This window comes from Doryrhamphus excisus, linkage group LG23 (genome assembly GCF_037039965.1).
Source record: "Doryrhamphus excisus strain RoL-2023G ecotype Guam linkage group LG23, RoL_Dexc_Guam_v1.1, whole genome shotgun sequence".
In the NCBI taxonomy this organism is placed as follows: Eukaryota; Metazoa; Chordata; class Actinopteri; order Syngnathiformes; family Syngnathidae; genus Doryrhamphus; species Doryrhamphus excisus.
Window position 1 is genome coordinate 1,287,057 of NC_136379.1, and position 19,905 is coordinate 1,306,961.

The 19,905-nt window shown below is 41.2% G+C and overlaps 1 protein-coding gene across 3 annotated transcripts in view; it reads left to right on the forward strand.

The window, feature by feature from the left end:
* enox2 (ecto-NOX disulfide-thiol exchanger 2) overlaps positions 1 to 19,905 on the forward strand; it is a 220,225-nt gene that overhangs the window by 34,685 nt on the left and 165,635 nt on the right. The window lies entirely within an intron of this gene.

The following is a 19,905-nucleotide window of genomic DNA, read 5'->3' on the forward strand; positions in this document are numbered from 1 at the left end:
CGCCCGAAGACAGCTAGGATAGGCTCCAGCACCCCTGCGACCCTCTTGAGGATAAGCGGTAGAAAATGAATGGTTGAATGTCTTACGATAATATTAAGAATACATGGAAAATTTATTGTTCAGTAATATATTTTTTTGTTCAAAATAATTTGATAATATGACCATATTGTATGCAAACTGTGGTAAACATTTTTTTTTAATTGGATATAAGCCAAAAAATATGCTAACCAAGATTGAATGTTTTACGATAATATTAAGAATACATGGAAAATTAATTGTTCAGTGATATATTTTTTTTTGTTCAAAAATAATTTCATAATAGGACCATATTGTATGCAAACTGTGGTAAAAAAAAAATTTAATTGGATGTAAGCCAAAAAATATGCTAACCAAGGTGTATGCGAGACAGCAGTTATGACTGATAACTGGTGGGAGGAATTTTCCAATTGGGCTGGGGCCACAGTACTGTATTGTGTCTGAACGTCATCTCTTGTTCTTAAATCTTTAAATCCCATCTTACTCAATTTAACTCAGCCCCTGTCGTTCGCATGACGACCCGACACCTTGGATCACTTCCATAACAAGGTCTTCATCAAACGTGCGAGTGAACCTGAGGGTCTACTGTGCCTGAACATGGTATAGCGTTTCAAATTATTGATTTCTAAGACTATTATTTCGATCAACCTTTGCAAAGATTCCTGGAAATATTTTTTGCAGGGTTTTTGTGGAAGCCCACGAACTATCAAACCAGTAGCAGCAAAGACGAAACTTCTTTGACTGATATAAAAGCCTTACATAACATTATCCCGCTTGAGACCATGTCAAATGGAGATATTGTACATTTAAGAAATCAATAGCAGACACGACAAGAATTTTCTAGTCTTTGACCCTTCGTCTTTGCACTTTGATGCAGGCTAGCCTTGGCTGTAAGTGGGGGGGAAAAGCGACTGACAGCTGTTAGGACGAGAATGTGGAGTGACACCACGAATGAAAGGATCTGAATTCCATCTGGCCTGACCTTGTGATCAATACACTCCTTTTTAGTGCCGGTGGCTGCGAGAGACACGCACTCCCTTTCCAGACTAATAAAGACGACACCAAAGCTGCTCCTGTGTTGGACCGTCGATACTTTTAACACCGGCATCGATTCTCATTACAGCTAATGGTTTCTTTGCTGAGGAGGGGTATGAGGGCGGATGTGGGTTGCCAGAAATTTGACAATAGTATTGCGGACCGTGATGATGGTAACGGCGGCGGTGGATAGTGTCACTTTTCTGTGTTGACCACTTCCTGCTCGTTGGCCTTAATGACATGGATACAGCATTGTTTAGAATCGCCCTAAAGAGCTTCCACCCGGTTGGCGGTTCACGATGCCCTGCCACTCTACTGACTCGGCATGCAGTTGTCCACAGACTTCCATTTTTGGTAGCCCGTGGAGCTTCATTAGTTCATTCTAATTAGTGATCAGCCCCGGAAGGCACGTCTCTTTGGGTTTATCCGATGCTGCATGTACTCCTCTTAAGTCTCCACAGACTACGGCTGAGTTTTTTCTCTTTCTGTTCTGGGATTGCAGCAACATTATCTTCTCATCATTTCAGCATTCAAAGACCGCATTTAAAAGCCTTTGCTGACAGTAGCCAGACGGAAAAAACTATGCGTGCTCCCGATACCGCCGAGTGCAAGCAGATGAAATGTAAAGTTCAGGATGAAATCCTGAAATGGGAAGACAAGGACTGTACCTCATTATGTTGCTCTGGGGACTTAATCACAGCATTAATATTCACCTTGTGTCTCCATGTTGGGAAGATACTTAGAATAGTTTCATGGCGCCGAGATCTTTTGTGGCATTGCTGGTGATGGTGTGAGATCATCCACAAACGGATCTGCATAAATGCTGACAAAAATTGAGATTTGGACTTTGTTGTTGGGGATGCACACCGGCAATTCTCCAATTGTAGATGGTTGTTTATTTGCCTCGATTGGGCCATTAATTGGAATTGATCATTTGAGAGAGGCTTTTATTGTGATTCTGAAATGTGAAACCTCATGAGGAAGTGAGCAACAGCTCTCTTTGACCACACGGTCATTTATTAATATGTGTGTATTGTTCAGCAACAGAAACAGTGATGTAATAACCCAAAGCTCAGCTGTGACTACTCTTCATACCTCAGATGTAGCTACTGCCATCTTGTGAAGTTAATAAAAACAATGGCAATATTTTCTAAATAGTCATACACAGCCAGTATCGGAGACCGCTGTTTTTTTTGTGGTATTTGAAGTTGTGGTTTTTGTTCGCGAATGTTTGGATCCAATTCAAATATTGCGTGTCGGGTAGTACTGTATCGTAGTCTTCACTTTTTTGTGGTTCAAACGACGGGTCGATTAATCGGGTGAGTGAAACCATTAGACATTAATCAGTAATCGTTCAAAAGTTAGTTAGTTGACGCTGATGTTAATTATTTTTCTTACTAATAAAATGCAGATAATACGATATTTTTCTTACAGATGAACCTGACTGATTAATTGCATTTTTAAATTTCATTTCATTTTCTACTGATTTTCCTCACGAGGGTCGCGGGGGGTGCTGGAGCCTATCCCAGCTGTCTTGGGGCGAGAGGCGGGGTCCACCCTGGACTGGCGGCCAGCCAATCACAGGGCACATATAGACAAACAACCATTCACACTCACATTCATACCTATGGACAATTTGGAGTGGCCAATTAACCTAGCATGTTTTTGGAATGTGGGAGGAAACCGGAGTACCCGGAAATAAAAATAAATTATTAATTAATAAATTAATTACATAAATTATTTATTTTAATTACAGTTTATGTTGTATTTTATTGTGTGCCCTTCAAAAACGCTGGGTCAGTGCGTGATTGTGCAGGCGGGCAGTTTAGAGGGAACATTCGTGGACTGGGTTTACCATGGAAAGGTCTTCCACATGTATGGTGTACCGTGTGTGTATACAACATTGTCAAGGTTAAACAAGATTGATCCACTGCAACCATACATTGTCCTGACTTTTATCAATATTCCTCCCAGGTTGAGTGGGGAGTGGGGGGGTGGAATGAAGCCTGCAATGAATTGCCATTCCTAAAGGTTGTATCTTCAGTGAATTACTCTTTTTATGTAGGACACTTATTATAATGAGACACGACTGAACACACAACTTAAGGCTGGATTTTGTTTACGGAAATTAAAGACCCAGAGCGGATCAAGCCCAAACTGTCCTTTGCTAGAAAGGACAGATGGAGGGGGGGGGGGGTCGAACGATCTAGTTTAAGTTGGATAGCTTTGCCTCGTCCCAGAGGCTCAGCCGCTTCCCTCTCAGGCTGATAGTGTGGGATTCAGCAGCAAGATAGGAGCCGCCGTGTCGCTTTAATTGCCTGTTGCCTAAGAACTACTAACTAAGGAGGGTGAGCTGCATGTCAAATAGTTCCCTCCAACTAGATCCTGCGCTTACATCGGAATTCCAGCACAAATTGGTGGACACCTCTCTCATTTAAATGTGCTGCAGGGATTTGGCCACGCTGTCTCAGAGCATAGGGAATAAAGCCACTATCCATTTCTTAGACACTATACAAATAATGTATTTGCTGCATGTATATACAGTTTATGGAGTATTCATGTCAATGTTGTTCATGTTGTTGTTTGTAAATTCCAGAGGTTAGTGAAGCCACCTTAGGCGAGATTTGGTGAGTGATGTGTAATTGGTGGAAAACAAGGACTGCCTGGTCATGCACGTCTGAGTTGCGTGGGCTTGTGATCCGTTTGTTGCGGAGCACAAGGCAGACATTAAGTGTTTGCCCCCGTATTTGTCACACTTAAATGTTTCCGATCATCAAACTCATTTAAATATTAGTCAATGATAGTGAAGGCGAGATGAGGCCCCATACTGGTTCGAAAATGGATTCATTTCTTGAAGCTTCATGTGCACACAAAACCACCTGATGTATCTTCATGGGTGATGTTGATCTGTTTTGGCTCTTGGAAATGATTATATACTACAAAAAATTGTATAACCAAATGATTAATCTACAAAGTGTAAGATAAAATATACAGTATATATAAAATACTGAATGTTTTCTCGTCCATAATTGCCATGTATCATGTGATATGGCTAGCTTCATCATGGTTGTGTTGGTAATACTGTCATATATTAATATTATAATGTAGTACTATTAATCTTACCATGGATGGTGAAGGTCCAGTTTCATCTTTATGTTCGTGAAAGGCACGTTAATGCCTGAACATGGATGAGGAGTTATTATTATTATTATTATTGTACCACAACTCCTTGAAACACAATAAGCACCTCACCTCTCAATAACGATGACAAACAGTGAAAATACAGTTTATGAAATGCGAACATATCATCTCTTAATAGTGTTGATTTGGCTTACTGATCAAAATGTTTCCACACGGGAGAAATTTTCCTCTTTCTAGCTGACTCCATATCTTCTCTCTTTGGACTCCAAACTAACGTAACCGTAGTAACCAAACCATGGACCAACACTATCCACACGATCAACTGACTGACTCTCACCACAAAACCCCACATTTTAATGTTTAAGTCTGAGGGGTTTATATCGCTGAGTGACAGGCAAACATCGCGGCAAATTCTGAACCTTTTCCCGAAGCCGTCACGTGGTACAGCCGGGCAGCAAGGCTTCGGACGTCATCAATTCCGGCACCTCCCCCTAATGAATCAAGCCTCGGTACACGCCTCTTGTAACATCACTAGTCAATGATAATACGACTGAAGAGTGAATGCAAGTATAGCCCCCCCCCCCCCCCCCCCCACCCCTACCCCAACATATAACTTGACTGAGGACTGGTGTGGATGTTGCTGGTACAGCTAAGTAAGATTTTGCTAAAGCAGCCAGTGTTGGGAATCTTGCCTCATTAGCCCTCCACCATTAAAGGGGGTCACGATCCCTTGGGATGGGGTTTTCCCCAAAATACATCAGTATTTCCCTCTTCACTGTGTCATCATCCTGGTGGTCTGGTGCCTCATTGCCAGTTGCTAAGTCTTCCCCCTCCTGCTGCCCCCCTGCTGCCTGCTGGAGTGCTCTCTGCTCCCGTTTCAGGTCAAGTGCAACACTCTGAACTTTTGCTTGGAGTTGCAGAGCATCCTTTTGAGAAAGGAACTTCAGTTCAGCAAGGAGTGACACATTTTTTCCATTCTCTTGAAATTCAGATACCAGCGGGTGCCACCTTGATACAATTTCCTCTTCTGCATGACTCTGGAAAAGGTTCACGGCAGCAGAATTAAAGGATCTCTTGCGGGTGGATTTCAGTAGACCTTTCAGCAGGGGTGGGAGAACAGAAGCTGTAACGTATGGTTGACCACTTAGGAAAACAGTAGCTTGCTCAAAAGGCAGGAGAACCCCCTTCAGCTCACTCAGAAGAACACATTGATCATTTTTCAGATCCAGGTAGTGTTTCCCGTTGATGTGGCAACCACTAGCCACCGCTGTTCTAATAAACGTTCAACCATGTAGTATGAACTGTTCCATCTGATGGCTACATCCTGGATCAGTTTATGCTCAGGCGTGCCCATTTGTTGTTGTTTAGTGCTAACTGGCTCACTTTTCTTGATGTGCTTCACGAGGCCAGTCGTGGGGTCCTTCATTGCATGGTTTAAAACCAGCTGCAACGGGGATGCAACTCCAAACTTCTCTTCAAGTATGCGGAGAGCAGCGACTACATTACTTGCATTATCATGCACAATTGCAAGAACGTTGTTTAATGAAATATGGAATTTTTGTGCCACCTTCTCCACCCAAGAGGGAATATTTTCTGGCGTGTGCCGTTCCTCAACTGACAGTGTTGCAAGAGACACGATTCCATTTCTTGTCGATGACGTGACACGTTACTCCCAAGTCTGCCTCTGTGGCCATACTGGTCCAGGCATCGGTGGTTAGGGATATTTTCCAATTAGCCACCTTCAATTTGTAGCGCCCTCACCCTCAATGATAGCAAGAGGCCTCATGTCCTTTACAATCATTGAAACGATGCTCTCAGTAAGTGCAGCAGCCTCCTGGGGGGATGCAGGGGGTGTGTTTTTTTTTTTTTAGTTTGATAGTCGTCTCCCCGTGCATGCGTGGGTTTTCTCCGGGTACTCCGGTTTCCGCCCACATTCCAAAAACATGCTAGGTTAATTGGCCATTGGTATGAATGTGAGTGTGAATGGTTGTTTGACTATATGTGCCTTGGGATTGGCTGGCCACCAGTCCAGGGTGTACCCCGCCTCTTGTCCGAAGACAGCTGGGATAGGCTCCAGCACCCCCGCAACCCTCGTGAGGAAAAAGCGGTAGAAAATGAATGAATGAATGTATATTAATCAATCATTATTAATTAATCATACTGTTTTTTGGTTGAATATAGTATGCATATTTAAGAATTTGTTTGCCTGAATTTACCATTTTCAAATATCAAAATGACCAAACTATGATAAAAATATAAGGCATTCAGAAGATGCATTCAAATACTTTGTGATATGTAGTATTGTACTCTGGTCACATGATGTCAGTGATTTTACTGTAATTTTATATATATAAACTAAACGGAAAATGTATTTTTCATTTTTTTATTTCAATACCTTAAAGACACCAGTGATGTATTTAGTTAGCATTTCTTGGAAAAAGATGAGTTGTCGTATAGTTGGGGTCTCGCGATTCAAACGTGCAAACTTTGTTCCCAAGCAAGACAGAGCTTTTCTTCCTGTCACTTTCACACACCATGTTTTTTGCTCTGTCGGTACCTGGTCATACCTGTGTATAAGTTGGCATCGCCTTTAAAAGTCCGGAAACAGCTTTGCCTATACACTGACAAAACACTTGGCAGCAACAGAAATGTTTCCAAGAGGAACGTTCATCAACCGCTCGCAGGTTATTACTGAGAAAAGCTACTTTGCAATTGAGAGCGGGCCTGCCTGAAGTGGATATCATCTGTTTTGTCAATTTGTCCAGGACGTTTTACAGTCCAGGACAAATTGATGTCAGTTTCTGAATTGCCGTGCTAATGGAACCATTTTCTGCCAAGTGCTACAGGCATCACTCTTATTTCGTGGTTGGTTTTTGGTTTGGGTACCGGACAAAGCATCTTTGACATGTACAAGCCGTGTGGTAGTTGGCATTCATGGCTTTGTGCTCTTGAGGTTGATTCATTAAGCCCAGAAACCCCCCATTATAAGTCTCTTCTGCATCCATGTTGACTCGCCATGGCCTCCGTCAAGGACTCCCAGTAGAAGCTACAAGCTGAATTTCTTTGTTTTCATATGAAGGCCAGACCTTTCTTTGCAATTGGGCACATTTAATTTCAGTTCATGTTTTCTTGGAATTTGAAAAGGACTTTCATGCCTCAGGTAGTTTAGAATTGAAGAACTATCCCTTAAGAGTGCACGGTAGCCAAGTGCTCAGTAAATACAGGCGGTGCAATGCGTCCACGTTGATGGGATAATTGCTGACAGCTGATGTGAATCACATTGACTATCTTGTCAGAGTGGCACCTGTCAGCCGGCAAGTGCACATTTTGTCCTCGAAGGGGACGTGTCGAAAGCAAGGCAAAAAGTCCGCAATCTTTAGAGATACGTGCGTCTTTGACAAGGCTAGTGGATGGATGTCTCAATGGCTGCGTCGGGGCATCGCCATCTGGTTGGGTGTTGGTTGTCGTCTGTGGTTCAATACCTACCAAAGTGACGTACAGTGTAACCAGGGAACAGATTGTATGTATGTGGTGTCCACACATCACTAGTCCTCGTGGAGACCACAACGGTTCGGGGGCTGATTTGCCTCAGGGCGGGGGTGACGCTAGTAGAGGAGGACAGTGATGAATGACATTTCTGGTAGACTACTTTCTAACTAGTCATATTATATCTTTTTACATCTTTCTGTGTACTTAATATCTCGTGTTACGACGTGGACACCTGCGGCTTATAGATCTGTACGGTCTCTTTATATTGTGGGTGTGGCTTAAATACCGGTGCACTTTGTAGTCCGGAAACTACGTTAGTTGATTAACGAGTTCAGTCTATGTAGAACCCACTTGGAAATGGGAACCTTTTGGGAACCAGAAGGGGGTGCCATGGTTTGACAGTTCATTTATATGCGATTTGAAATCCAAGAACTGTAATCCATCGCCACTTGGCGCTTCAAATTTTACAGTTTCACTCTGATCACGATTAAAAAAAAATGCATGTATATTAATTAATCATTATTAATTAATCATACTGTTTTTGTGGTTGAATATGGTATGCACATTTAAGAATTTGTTTGCCTAAATTTACCATTTTCAAATATCAAAATGACTAAACTATAATAAAAAATATAAGGCATTCAGAAGATGCATTCAAATACTTTGTGATATGTAGTATTGTACTCGGGTCACATGATGTCAGTGATTTTACTGTAATTTTATCTCTATAAACTAAATGGAAAATTTATTTTTATTTTGTTTAATTTTAGTACCTTAAAGACACCAGTGATGTATTTAATTAGGATTTCTTGGAAAAAGAAATATTCACTATATTTGTGTAGTGAGTCAAACGTGCAAACTTTCTTCCCAAGCAAGACAGAGCTTTTCTTCTTGTCACTTACACGCCATTTTTTTGCCTTTTTGAAAAGGCATGAAACATATTTTTAAGAAGTCTCGAAGGGCCGTTTTATAGTTGGAATCAAGATTTATTTATGCGAACCAACACAGGTGGTGACAAACAACCCTCTGGTAGCTTTTCTTCTTGCCACTTACACAGACCAGTCACTGATTTTGTCTTAAAAATATATACATATTTTTAGAAAAATGTTCTAAAATAAAGAGTGTTTGTGTTAGATTTATATATGCCAACCAGTATGAGGCGCTAAACGACTTCTCGCCAAGTGATCCGGAGATTTTCTTCCTATCACTCTTAATTCTAATAAATATATTGCCGAAAATCTACATGTGTAGTCAAAGTCTTGTATTTTGATCAGTGCTGTATTTTGCATTGAACTTGAACTTTGCGTTTAGTTGAAAGGTTTTACACTTTGGAAGTAATGATTGCAACATTTTCATCCTGGTGCTCCTTATTTTTCATTGTGTCGTTCTGTTTTTCATTTCATTTTCTTTTCAATATTCATTATTTCAAATTTGATTTCAAAAAGATCTTTTTCCAATTGTCTGTGTAATGTACTGTAGGTAGCTAATTACAGCACCTTCTACTCCTCCTCGCTGCTGCCAGACCCTCGTATTGTCAAAGGAAACACTGATGATGAGATAGCGGCTTGGCTCGGAGCACCTACACAACACTCCGGCGTTCAGATGAACTCCAGAACCCGGGAATCACATGTAGTCAAAGAATCTATTGTATCGTTGAAGAGTGAGCTCATACTCCGCACAGATGACGCTGATATTCAGCTATCATTATTTTGTTTTTCTTCACCTTTAACTTGGATCAATCTGGCGTTCTTTCCCGCTGACAAAGACGCAATTTCCTGATTTGTTTTCACACATGAACATGTTGAAACGTCGCTCCTTATAACACAATCGCTGTGTCAAATTATCTGTAACTCACGTGGCAACGCTGAAAAGCTGTGATACTGAACAATTAAGAGGGAAATAAAAAGGTGTCGTATGAGTTACTTTTTCTTATAAAGTGTGATAATTGGTCTGGAAAACAGTTTCATGAGAGCGAGCAAACTTGTGTAACTTTTATTCTATCTGTTTGGCACGATGACATGTTAATTTGGGGGCAGTGACTTGTTCATTACTGTGTGAAATGCTCTCCAAAATGAAATATGGGTGCCACTGAATTATGTTCCTGTGCCACTAATAGGGAAATGTCATCCCTGGCAGGAGCTCTTTTGCGGGCCTGTAATTGCATTGAGCTTTACTCTGAAACTCACTTTGATTACTGCAATTATAAACTGGAGAGCACATACTACGGTACTAAAGTCGAACCTTTTCAATCCAACTTTGGAATTGTTTGAATATTCAAACAACAGTAATACTTCAATTTTAGATGTTCAACTATACATGATGGATATGGTGTACTTCCAGTTAGGGTTGGGCGATATCCAACCTTCACCGACGTTTCTCGCCATTTCAACCTGTTTTGGTCGGAAGGGTTGTTCAGTGTTTATAATGATTTTGTACCACAATTTTTTTTGAAGGACGATCCTTTTTCCTTACTATGAACAGCATTTGATTCATCTTATATATCTGACTCTTGCCGGTCTTGGGGATTCGCTGTCCTCTGGGCCGCCTTGTTTCTGGTCGGAGTTGCCTCTCCGTGGGCTTACCCACATCTCACTGATTTAAGATGAGTTACCATGTTGGTGGTTTTATTACAGTGGCGGTGATGTCGGAAATTGGATTATCGTTATTACAATTGTGTGCATTGCAGTTATTGTCGTTGTGTTCACTATTATGGTTAATATTGCCATTACCACGGTTACTACTAATTAGTATGACTATTTCAATTTGTGGCTGTTGATGTTATGTTGTTATTTCCATTACTTTACCGTTGATGTAGTCCGCTATTTGGTTATGGCTGCCATAGACGGACCAAATTAGTATGAACCAAACACAAGCCGTTAGTGGTTTGGTCCGCAACATATCAGAAAAGAGGCAGACATGTTGATCCAGAGTCAAAACTGATGTGTGAATATCTTGTTTTGCCTAAAACATAAAGATAATTCATCTGTTTTCATGGATGACTAAGGAAATTAAAAATATTGGCCACTCCAAATTGTCCATAGGTATGAATGTGAGTGTGAATGGTTGTTTGTCTATATGTGCCCTGTGATTGGCTGGCCACCAGTCCAGGGTGTACCCCGCCTCTCGCCCGAAGACAGCTGGGATAGGCTCCAGTACCTCCGGCGACCCTCGTGAGGATAAGCGGTAGAAAATGAATGAATGAAAGAATGAATGAACAACATTAATCATTGACTCATTTAGTAATTATTGCAGTGCTGCAGTAGCAAATTGTGGATCAACTCCAAAACAAGCCAATCAGTAGTGTTACTGCTGTCCAGCCAAGAACGGCATTGCAGTATTTAGGCCACCACGTTATTGTCGGCTTTTATTAACCGGGTCAACATTCATTTGCTATGTTAGCAGTCCACGCTGTGAATTTTCCGTTGTGACTCGGCGAGCCCGGTGCAGGCTGTCATTAGTTCTCTCCTCTGGGAAGAGTCTGGGAAATGACTTCCTTTTCTTCACCATGGGAACATCACGTCGCTGTCTTTCTCCCAGGTCCCGGCTGCTTCTGGGCAGCCCTGGTCTTAATTATTGTCCAGGATATAAATAGGCTGACAGTCTGGCAGGGTCTAGGTGGTCTAATGGGGCCGTCCGGTGTCCTGTCCTCTGGCTGGCTGCTGTGCCGTGGCGACTGTTTGTCCCCGCATTAACATTGGCCTCAGCAGATGGGCGTGTGACCTGGCATCAGCGCTTGTATGCTGATGAGAGGGTGGCGTCATTTTCACAGAACCTCTCACTCCTAACAAGAGCTGATGACAGGAGTGCATTTGGTGGAACATTCATCAGGATAAGACTTTGTTGTTGTTCACCTGACACTTTTCTTGGTTGGAAGTACCACATACAGGAACATACTGGAAGTTGAAACCATCATCAAGCATGACGTCACCAAAGATGTCAGAACTTTGCGAGACTCACTGGATTAAGAACTCTATCAACAGTGTACTACAGCAACGGTGACTTACTTATCTAGTTGTGGTTAGAGAACCGTGACGAAGAACGTAGTTAGTTAGTTAGTAGCTGAGGCCATTCAAGTAAAGAGTTTGGCTTCTCAAAACAATATGCATTCAAAAGAGTAAGTTGCTCAATTTGTTGCTTTCTGGAAAGGGAACATTTGTCTGAATACTTACTAAATATAGTAACAATGTCGCTAATTTTTCTTGCTACAACGTCTCTGAGTAGGTGATGTTAAGAATCAGATGTTAAGCGTTGGCGTTATGACTCCTTCTGACAAACTATGTTTACCGACAGTCCCAGTATAAGTCCCAGTCTATGAGCAAGGGGGAACAGGTAGCGCCAAATATACTTGTGGCATGGAGGCCTTTTTTTGTCACTATACCCCTCCATTTCTATTTCCAAAAATGGTAAATGAACCTCAAAAGAATCATATTCATAAATTGAAGGTTCTTTTGTTACCTGGCTATTACTGAGGGATATAGAACATATCTCTTAAATCAATTACAGTAAAGTCTCGTTATATCGATATTCTCGGGAGTCGGAAAAAATACCGATATAACCGGACTATCCATATATCCGATCCTGTGCCGAACTGCATTAAAAGTGGGCGGATCTTTGATGTGGCATGTAATTTTCTCCTTGAGTTCATGGATTGCGTATCTAGCATGCTTTTGTACTACAATACATTTTGTACTACAGTAAATAAAAATAAACTTACGCTGTAGTGATTACCGTTACCGGGACATAATTCACCCCGGAACTATCGATAGGGAAGGTGTTGCCACCCGGAGGGGTAGGCGCGAGGGACGGGTGTTTTCCGCTGTGTGTGCTGCACTCTGGTGGTGGAAGTGTGAAAAATAAAGTTGACTGGAAGCAGCCGTTCGCCGTGTTCTTTTTTGGTATTGAAATCCTTAAGCAAAGATTGATTTAAGCTGCTTTTGTATCGATATAAGCAGACCAAATTGGCTGGCGGGAGATGAAAAGGGCATCGTAGTAACCGGATTATCATAATAACCGGGTATCGTACTAACGGAGCTAATTATATCATAAAAGACTAGAAATTTGCCGGGAAATGAAAATAGTATCGTAATAAGTAGTAATTCGTTTTAACCGATATCGATATAACGAGACTTTACTGTAGTTTATTTATTTTTTCATTTTAGTATTAATCACTAAAGAAACATCTATGGTGTTGGGGTGAATTTTGACCCATATATATTCATGTCAAGAAAAGGTAGAAAAAGTTATTGTTTTCAGCAACAGAACTTTAGTATAAAGTGAAATCAAAAAGCAGAACAGGTCCAGATCTTGGTTCACTGTACTTCTTGCCATTCTTTCCATGATCCAAATAGTAAAAGTGAAATCAGCCAATCAAATGAGTGAATTCACCTCACATGTCTGGACCTTGTTTTTCTGCTGGTATACTGGAAAAGCGGTCAAAATGAGAATCCCCTGAAGCTTCCATGATGAGAAGAGGAGCTGGTTGTCATCGTGTTGGCTAATTGTACACTTAGGATTTCAGTTGTGGCTCAAAATATTGCTTTATAGTCATATTATTATAACCGGGTCCAAACCGACCCTAACAATACAGTGGTCATCATTTCAACCAGACCATTTTAAAACGTAGTAAAAAATATATTTTTGGTTTTATTTTGTTGAAATAGAGTTTCCTTGATGAAAACTTGATGCAATAAATAAATGTTATGTGCTTCTTTTTATGCATTAAAATGTAAAACACAAGAGGAGGGTTAAGTGTGTCTGATTTAGGAGGTTCTCCGTGTAAACCGGACAACAATAAAGAAGACTGATTGGCTCCTCAGTCATGTTTTGAAGCTCTCGTTACTGTGATTGGACTAAAAGCTACCAGTCTCCGATTTTATTGAGTACATGCAATCGTTTCCACGTTTGACTTTCCACAGCCTGGAAAAATGATTCAGCGCTTCTATAAAGGAAAACCGATTATGAGTTTTGTGATGTGGTCTTGTCCCCGTTATGGTCTGGATGTACCCATCCTTGTCCCCGACTCGTCACGGAAAACTTGTATTCATCTGACACCTGCAGCCAAACATGAATCACGAGCCCAGGGAGATTTGTCTGGGTTGGCGAGCCTTGGCTTCATCACCATGCTAATAGAGACTGCAGCCCATCGCCTGCCGCCTTGTCGCCAGATAAGACACCTCCCGAGACCCAGACCACCACTCACAACAATACACGGGGGTGGGAGGCTGAAATGACTAATAACGCTTGACAGTTTGCCCCAGTTTAATACTTTACCTTTTGCCCTGGACTTTGTTCTCTGTGCTGGCGCGACTTATGAGGATGTTAGAGTAGTGGACTAGCGAGTCAAAGAAGACCTTGATTTATTGGTAATCTTTCAGCTTAATTACCTTCTTAGCCGCTCTCGTTAGTTTGTTGGCCCTGAAGGAAGCTTCAGTGGCTTAACAGTCATAGAAGTGTCAAAATAATATACTCTATTTGCCATTGCAAAAGGTGAGGTTTCTTTCTTTTGAGGGAGTTTTTCCTTGCCTCAGTCGGTCAAGTGCTTACTCATACGGGGTTCATTAGGTTTGAGTCCTTAAAGCCACCATAAATGCCTGCTGTACAAATACCAAAAGCACCACCGCATTGGCAAGAAAAGGTTTCGAGCACGGCACAAAAGCTCACTCGTCACGAGCTAACCTAACCACAGGGGTGTCCAAACTGAGGTCCCTTGGCACATTTAAAAATACTGTACATTTAAACAGGAAAGCTAAAAAAAAACAGCATAAATGGAAGAAAAAATTGAGAATTTTATGAGAATAATGAAATATTAGGTGAGTAAAGATATATAGTAACAATGAAAAGTTGTAATTTTACAAGAATAAAGTCATTATATGGCTGCACAGCGGGGGAGTGGTTAGTGCACAGGCTTCACAGCTAGGAGACCCGAGTTCAATTCCACCCTCGAACATTATCTGTGTGGAGTTTGCATTTTCTACGGATACTCCGGTTTCCTCCCACGTTCCAAAAACATGCTAGGTTAATTAGCCACTCCAAATTGTCCATAGGTATGAATGTGAGTGTGAATGGTTGTTTGTCTATATGTGCCCTGTGATTGGCTGGCCAGGGTGTGAGGGTCATGAGGATAAGCAGTAGAAAATGAATGAATATCCTAATATGAGGGGAAAAAAATGTTTTAGAAGCATTAAGGACCTTTTTTTTCAATTATCATAATATTATGATTCAAAGTCAAAATATTATGTAATAAAGCCATACAAAAAAAAAATAAAGCCAACCAATAGAGCCAATATTGGCCTCCATATTCTTTGATTTTTCAGAATGCGACCATTGGGTTTGGGCACCCCCGTCTAAGCATGTCGACACAACTCCCTAAATTTAAGCATCATAATTTACCTCACTGCTGGTACGGCGCTGAAAACCCAGCCCTCCATTTGGGACACGCTCCGGTTCATGTAACCTGTGGTGTAGATTCTCCTTCCCGGAGCATGTTTGGTATTAGGTCTTACGTGATGGTCACTTTCCGAATTGTACCACCTCAGGAGGTTTTATCTCTGGAGGTTCCACTGTGCACAGTTGAACCGAGGTGGTTGCTGCATTAGAGTAAAGCAGCGGCTAACCGCAGCAGGTAGGCTGGGTTGGCACAGTGCCGCCAGATATCTGAGTCCCGCAGGCCATCACCTGGAATATAAAGTTGAGATTTATCCATTTAATCTCAGATACGATCAGTAATAATGCAGATTCAACCCAGGAGGGACTTGAGTAGATTTAGGGACGCATCCGTTTAGATCTGTGTTCACTTCGCCACATGCTTTTCAACCTTGGAGATTATCTCTACATTGCTTTTTGGACCAAATCATGATTTATGGACTCTTCCTGTAGGTTCTCTTTTAACTGTGTGGTCCACTAGATCACCAGTGTGACCATTTTCACCAATATCATTGCATCATCTTTTTGTTCTGATTTTATTCTTCCAAAATGTTTGTGCTTGTCTTGCAAGAAATTAACTTTGTCACAGTGGCCTGAGATAATAGCAAGAGGGAATTGCTGAGCCTAATGTGGTACTCTGGGAACAGTACAAGTCATTTCGCTCCAGCAGACCACTTAATAGCTCCAGTGGAATGCAGAGAGAGAGAGAGTTTAAAAATCCATCAGTCATTTGGGCCAGAAATATAGAAAAGTTGTTTGACTTGCAGGACAAGAAGGAAAGAAAGCTGGACTTCTTCCTGTTCAATGTCGATACTTTGTTCAGATTTTAAGTTAAGAGCAGATCCGAACAGAATCGTAGCATGGTTCATTTCTACTGAACAATATTGGCACGCTGCTTTTGTCGTATTTTATCCTATCCTATACTTGCTGATTTCAAGTATTCATTCACGGAGTAGAGGCGGTTACGATTCCTGTTCCTCATTAAAGGTGTACTGTTCCGAAAAATACAATTACGCATACCTGTAGTATTTACAACCCGTTTCCATTGCACTGGTTCATCACTTTTTGCTGTTTCCTTCAGAATTAGACGATGTTGGCAGTGACGCCATGATGGATGTTTTCGTAGTCAAACGCTCGCTGATTGGTTGATCGCGAACAACGGGTGTGGGTAAAACGCGGACTGTGGATTACGGACAGCGGTCTAAATAAACGATTCTGATTGGTCCATTTCAAGATTTGCAAGGATTGGTTTGCAAATTACCACCGGAATTACGCAGTCTGTGTTTTACCAACACCCAACAAGAACCGCTTTTAAAAAAACACTTGCCCGACGGGAATATCACTGATTGGATTTACTTGCCCGAATTTTGTTTTAACTTGCCCCGGGCCATCGGTACATCGTTATTGTCCAGCCCTGCATGCACGGGGAGAACATGCAAACTCCACACAGAGATGGCCCTGGTCCTCCTAGCTGTGAGGTCTGCTTGCTAACCACTCGGCCGCCGTGCCGCCCCTTAAAAAGTATTAATGAGTATTAATACATATAATAGCTTTGACTTTTTGCAAGACAGGATGAAGCTGACTGTGTAATTATTATCACCTTTCAGACGGCCCCTTTTAATCTTACTTTTCCTAATGAGCATGATACACTAATAACACACAGCGGATTTTTAATCCGATCGATGATAACATCATTATCACCCACCTCGTCCTAGTCTTTGGGTCTGAATGTGTTACGCCAACGTTGTTGACTGTTGCTCTCTGGAGGGAGTCGCATTTAAAAGATGAGGTGCACTCAATATTTTTTTTTTGTTTGCATTGTTCAATCACCACCACATCATAACAAAGCATGTTTGCCCTGCACTGTATCTCCATGGGTTTGAATGTGAGTGTCAATAGCCACGTTTACATGGACCCAAATATTCCAATTCCATTTGGGTTATTTGCTGAAACGGAAAGAATGTAACCTTTGTATACACCTCATTCCCAAAGAACATATAATCAAATTCCCAGGGGTGGAATATTCCTTTCCCCAATCCGATTGAGGTATCTTGTACCCGCTCAAACGGAAAGTTGTCAGACTTTGTTCTTCTTCGTGGTGTTTTTCTTCTTCTGTTGTTTATTGGCGGTTGGCAAGCAGCTTTGGTGTGCATTAGCGCCATCTGTGGAACAGAATCTAAACCCTTCTATACGCCATTCACAAGTCCACTTTTATTAAAAAAGAAAATATATATCTATATAAAACATGTGCCGAGTTTAATTATAAAATATTAGCAAGATTGAACTTTATCTTTTCCTGTTCCCGGGTGCGTTCTTTCAGCGAATGCTGAGATATGACGTAACACGCAGCTCCAGACGTTCTTCCATTTTAAAAATGGAGGCCAGCAATCGGCACTGGACTGCTAAGGAAAGTTTGTTTTTGATTCAAACTAAATTCCAAGACTGGACGAATGGAAAAACTGGCAATACGAAGTTATTCCAACAAGTGAAAGAAAACTCAAAGGAAGTAGGTATCACGTGATGTTGGTGTTTACGTTTTACTGGGCATGCCCCATTGACTATTCTGGTTGATTATAGCGCCGCATGTCGACACGCGATTGGAATATTCCTTTCCATGTATACCATTGCTTTCGGGAAGGTCATTCGGAAAGAGAAAAACTCCTCATGTAAACGTGGCTACTGGTTCTTTTGTCTGTACATTATATGCCGTGCGATTGGCTAGCGACCAGTCCGGGGTGTGCCCCCGCCTCCCACCCAAAGTCAGCTGGGATAGCATACCCCAATGTCACATTCAATTATTCTTTATTTACGTCACATTGCCCAGGCTTCGGGATCACTGCACTGACAAAAGACATCTGCCGCTAGCATAGCAAACTACTCAACTAACTACCGAGCATCTCCAATTCAATCATTTGAAACTTAAAGTGTTTTCAAATTGAGTGTGTTATCCACCTGTTCCATGTGGAAGTTTTATTTTTTTACTTCTTTGCATTTATTTGCATTTATTATTTAAATGCAAGAAAGTAAAAAAATTACCACTTCCACACAGAACAGGTGGATAACGTTGTGGACATGTCTAACTCCATGCAGCTATGTCATGTCTTGTCTCCTCAATGTTTTATGTCATGCTGAGTGATCAGAATACTACATATAACCTGTCTGTCAATGTTTTCCTATATCACTGATCATTTATTGATTTTTGAATTTGAAAAAACAAGCGACATAATGAGGGAGTGATGTGCGAACCGAGGTGTTGCGTATTACAGCAGCGTCCAGGTTAACATTGTATTTGTCATTTGTAGAAGAACTCATCATAATGCAGAAGGCAGGGAAATTGCAGTTGCAGTAAAGCAACAGAATTGGAAGTGATGAGACGGGCAAACGAGCAGTAGCGTGAATGCTTGTGTGAGTGCATGCCAGCAGGGATCGGGGGAGGGAGGGGGGATCTCCCCCAAGTCCAGCAGGGTACGAACGGCCGAGTGTAAGTGTGCATCTAAAAAGCTAAAGTGGCCCTTGAGTGCTTTTGCAAGTGGAAAAGCATCTGTATAACAATTAGCTTAGTTTAGCCAATTAGGTGCTGCAGAGTGGAAAAACGTGTGTGGAACGGGAGAAGTCGGAATTGTATGCAATGTGGATTTGGGTCTTTTCCACCTTCAGAAAGTTGTTTTCCCCTCAGTGTATTCTTATTTCAAGATTAGGAATTGTACTCTATTTGTCCTCTAGCTATGTAAAATTGTTTTTGTGCTCAGCATTTTTCTGCCAGTGCTTACGTGACCCCCTTCGCCCCCATCCTTCTCAGCCCCCTCTGGCCTCCGTGTCCTGAACATTACATACTTTGAGCAACATGGATTGTGACAGGTAGCCTCTCAGTTGGCACAGATGCAGATTTTACAATATCCCCATCATCAAAATGTCTTATCTGTTTTGATATTGGCTATATGAATGCAGCGATGTGAACATTTACAACAAATAAACCCAAGGCGTAATTGTTCAAGAGATATGGGTACCTTATATTATATACATGCTTCACGGTCATGGCTTTATTGGTTTCAGACCCGATTAACATGTAACATCACATGATTACTGTTGGGGGACTAGATGATGACATCATTCAATTTGCATGAATTTTCATGGTCGCTGCAGGAGGAGACTGAAAGTGAACCAAAAACATGAAAACAAAACAAATATATTTGGAAATACATATGAACTATCCTCTGTTAACCCTTAGATGCACCAGTGACTGGACCCTCCACTCTTCCATAAGTGGCTCAAAAATCACCCATACTAGAATCAATGCATTTTTTATGCCGATTTTGCCATTTTGGTTAGGAATAATCACTTGTATGATATTTAGTATTATATTTAGGACCACACAAGAATGATTTCATGTTAGAAACATCTTCATTTTTTACCATCTTTGAAAAAGTAAATGACCCCGTACAACAATAGAAAATGTGAGGGTCCAATGTGTGTTGCATAAAGGTAAGTTAAAAATGTGAATGGCATGATATCAAAAATATGATTTTTGAGGAATACCTGGAATAAGAAATTATAAAAAATTTTCATTACAAAGATATTTCAAGAAAACAACCTGACCGGGTCATTCTTGACCCACTTATGGAAGGTTGGGGTAGTAACACAAAAACAAACATTTCTTAAAATGTATAAAAGATAAGTTAAAAATGTGAACGGCGTGATATCAAAAACATGTCTTTTGAGGAATACTTGGAATATGAAATTATAAAAAAAATTCTTTACGAAGATATTTCAAGAAAACAACCT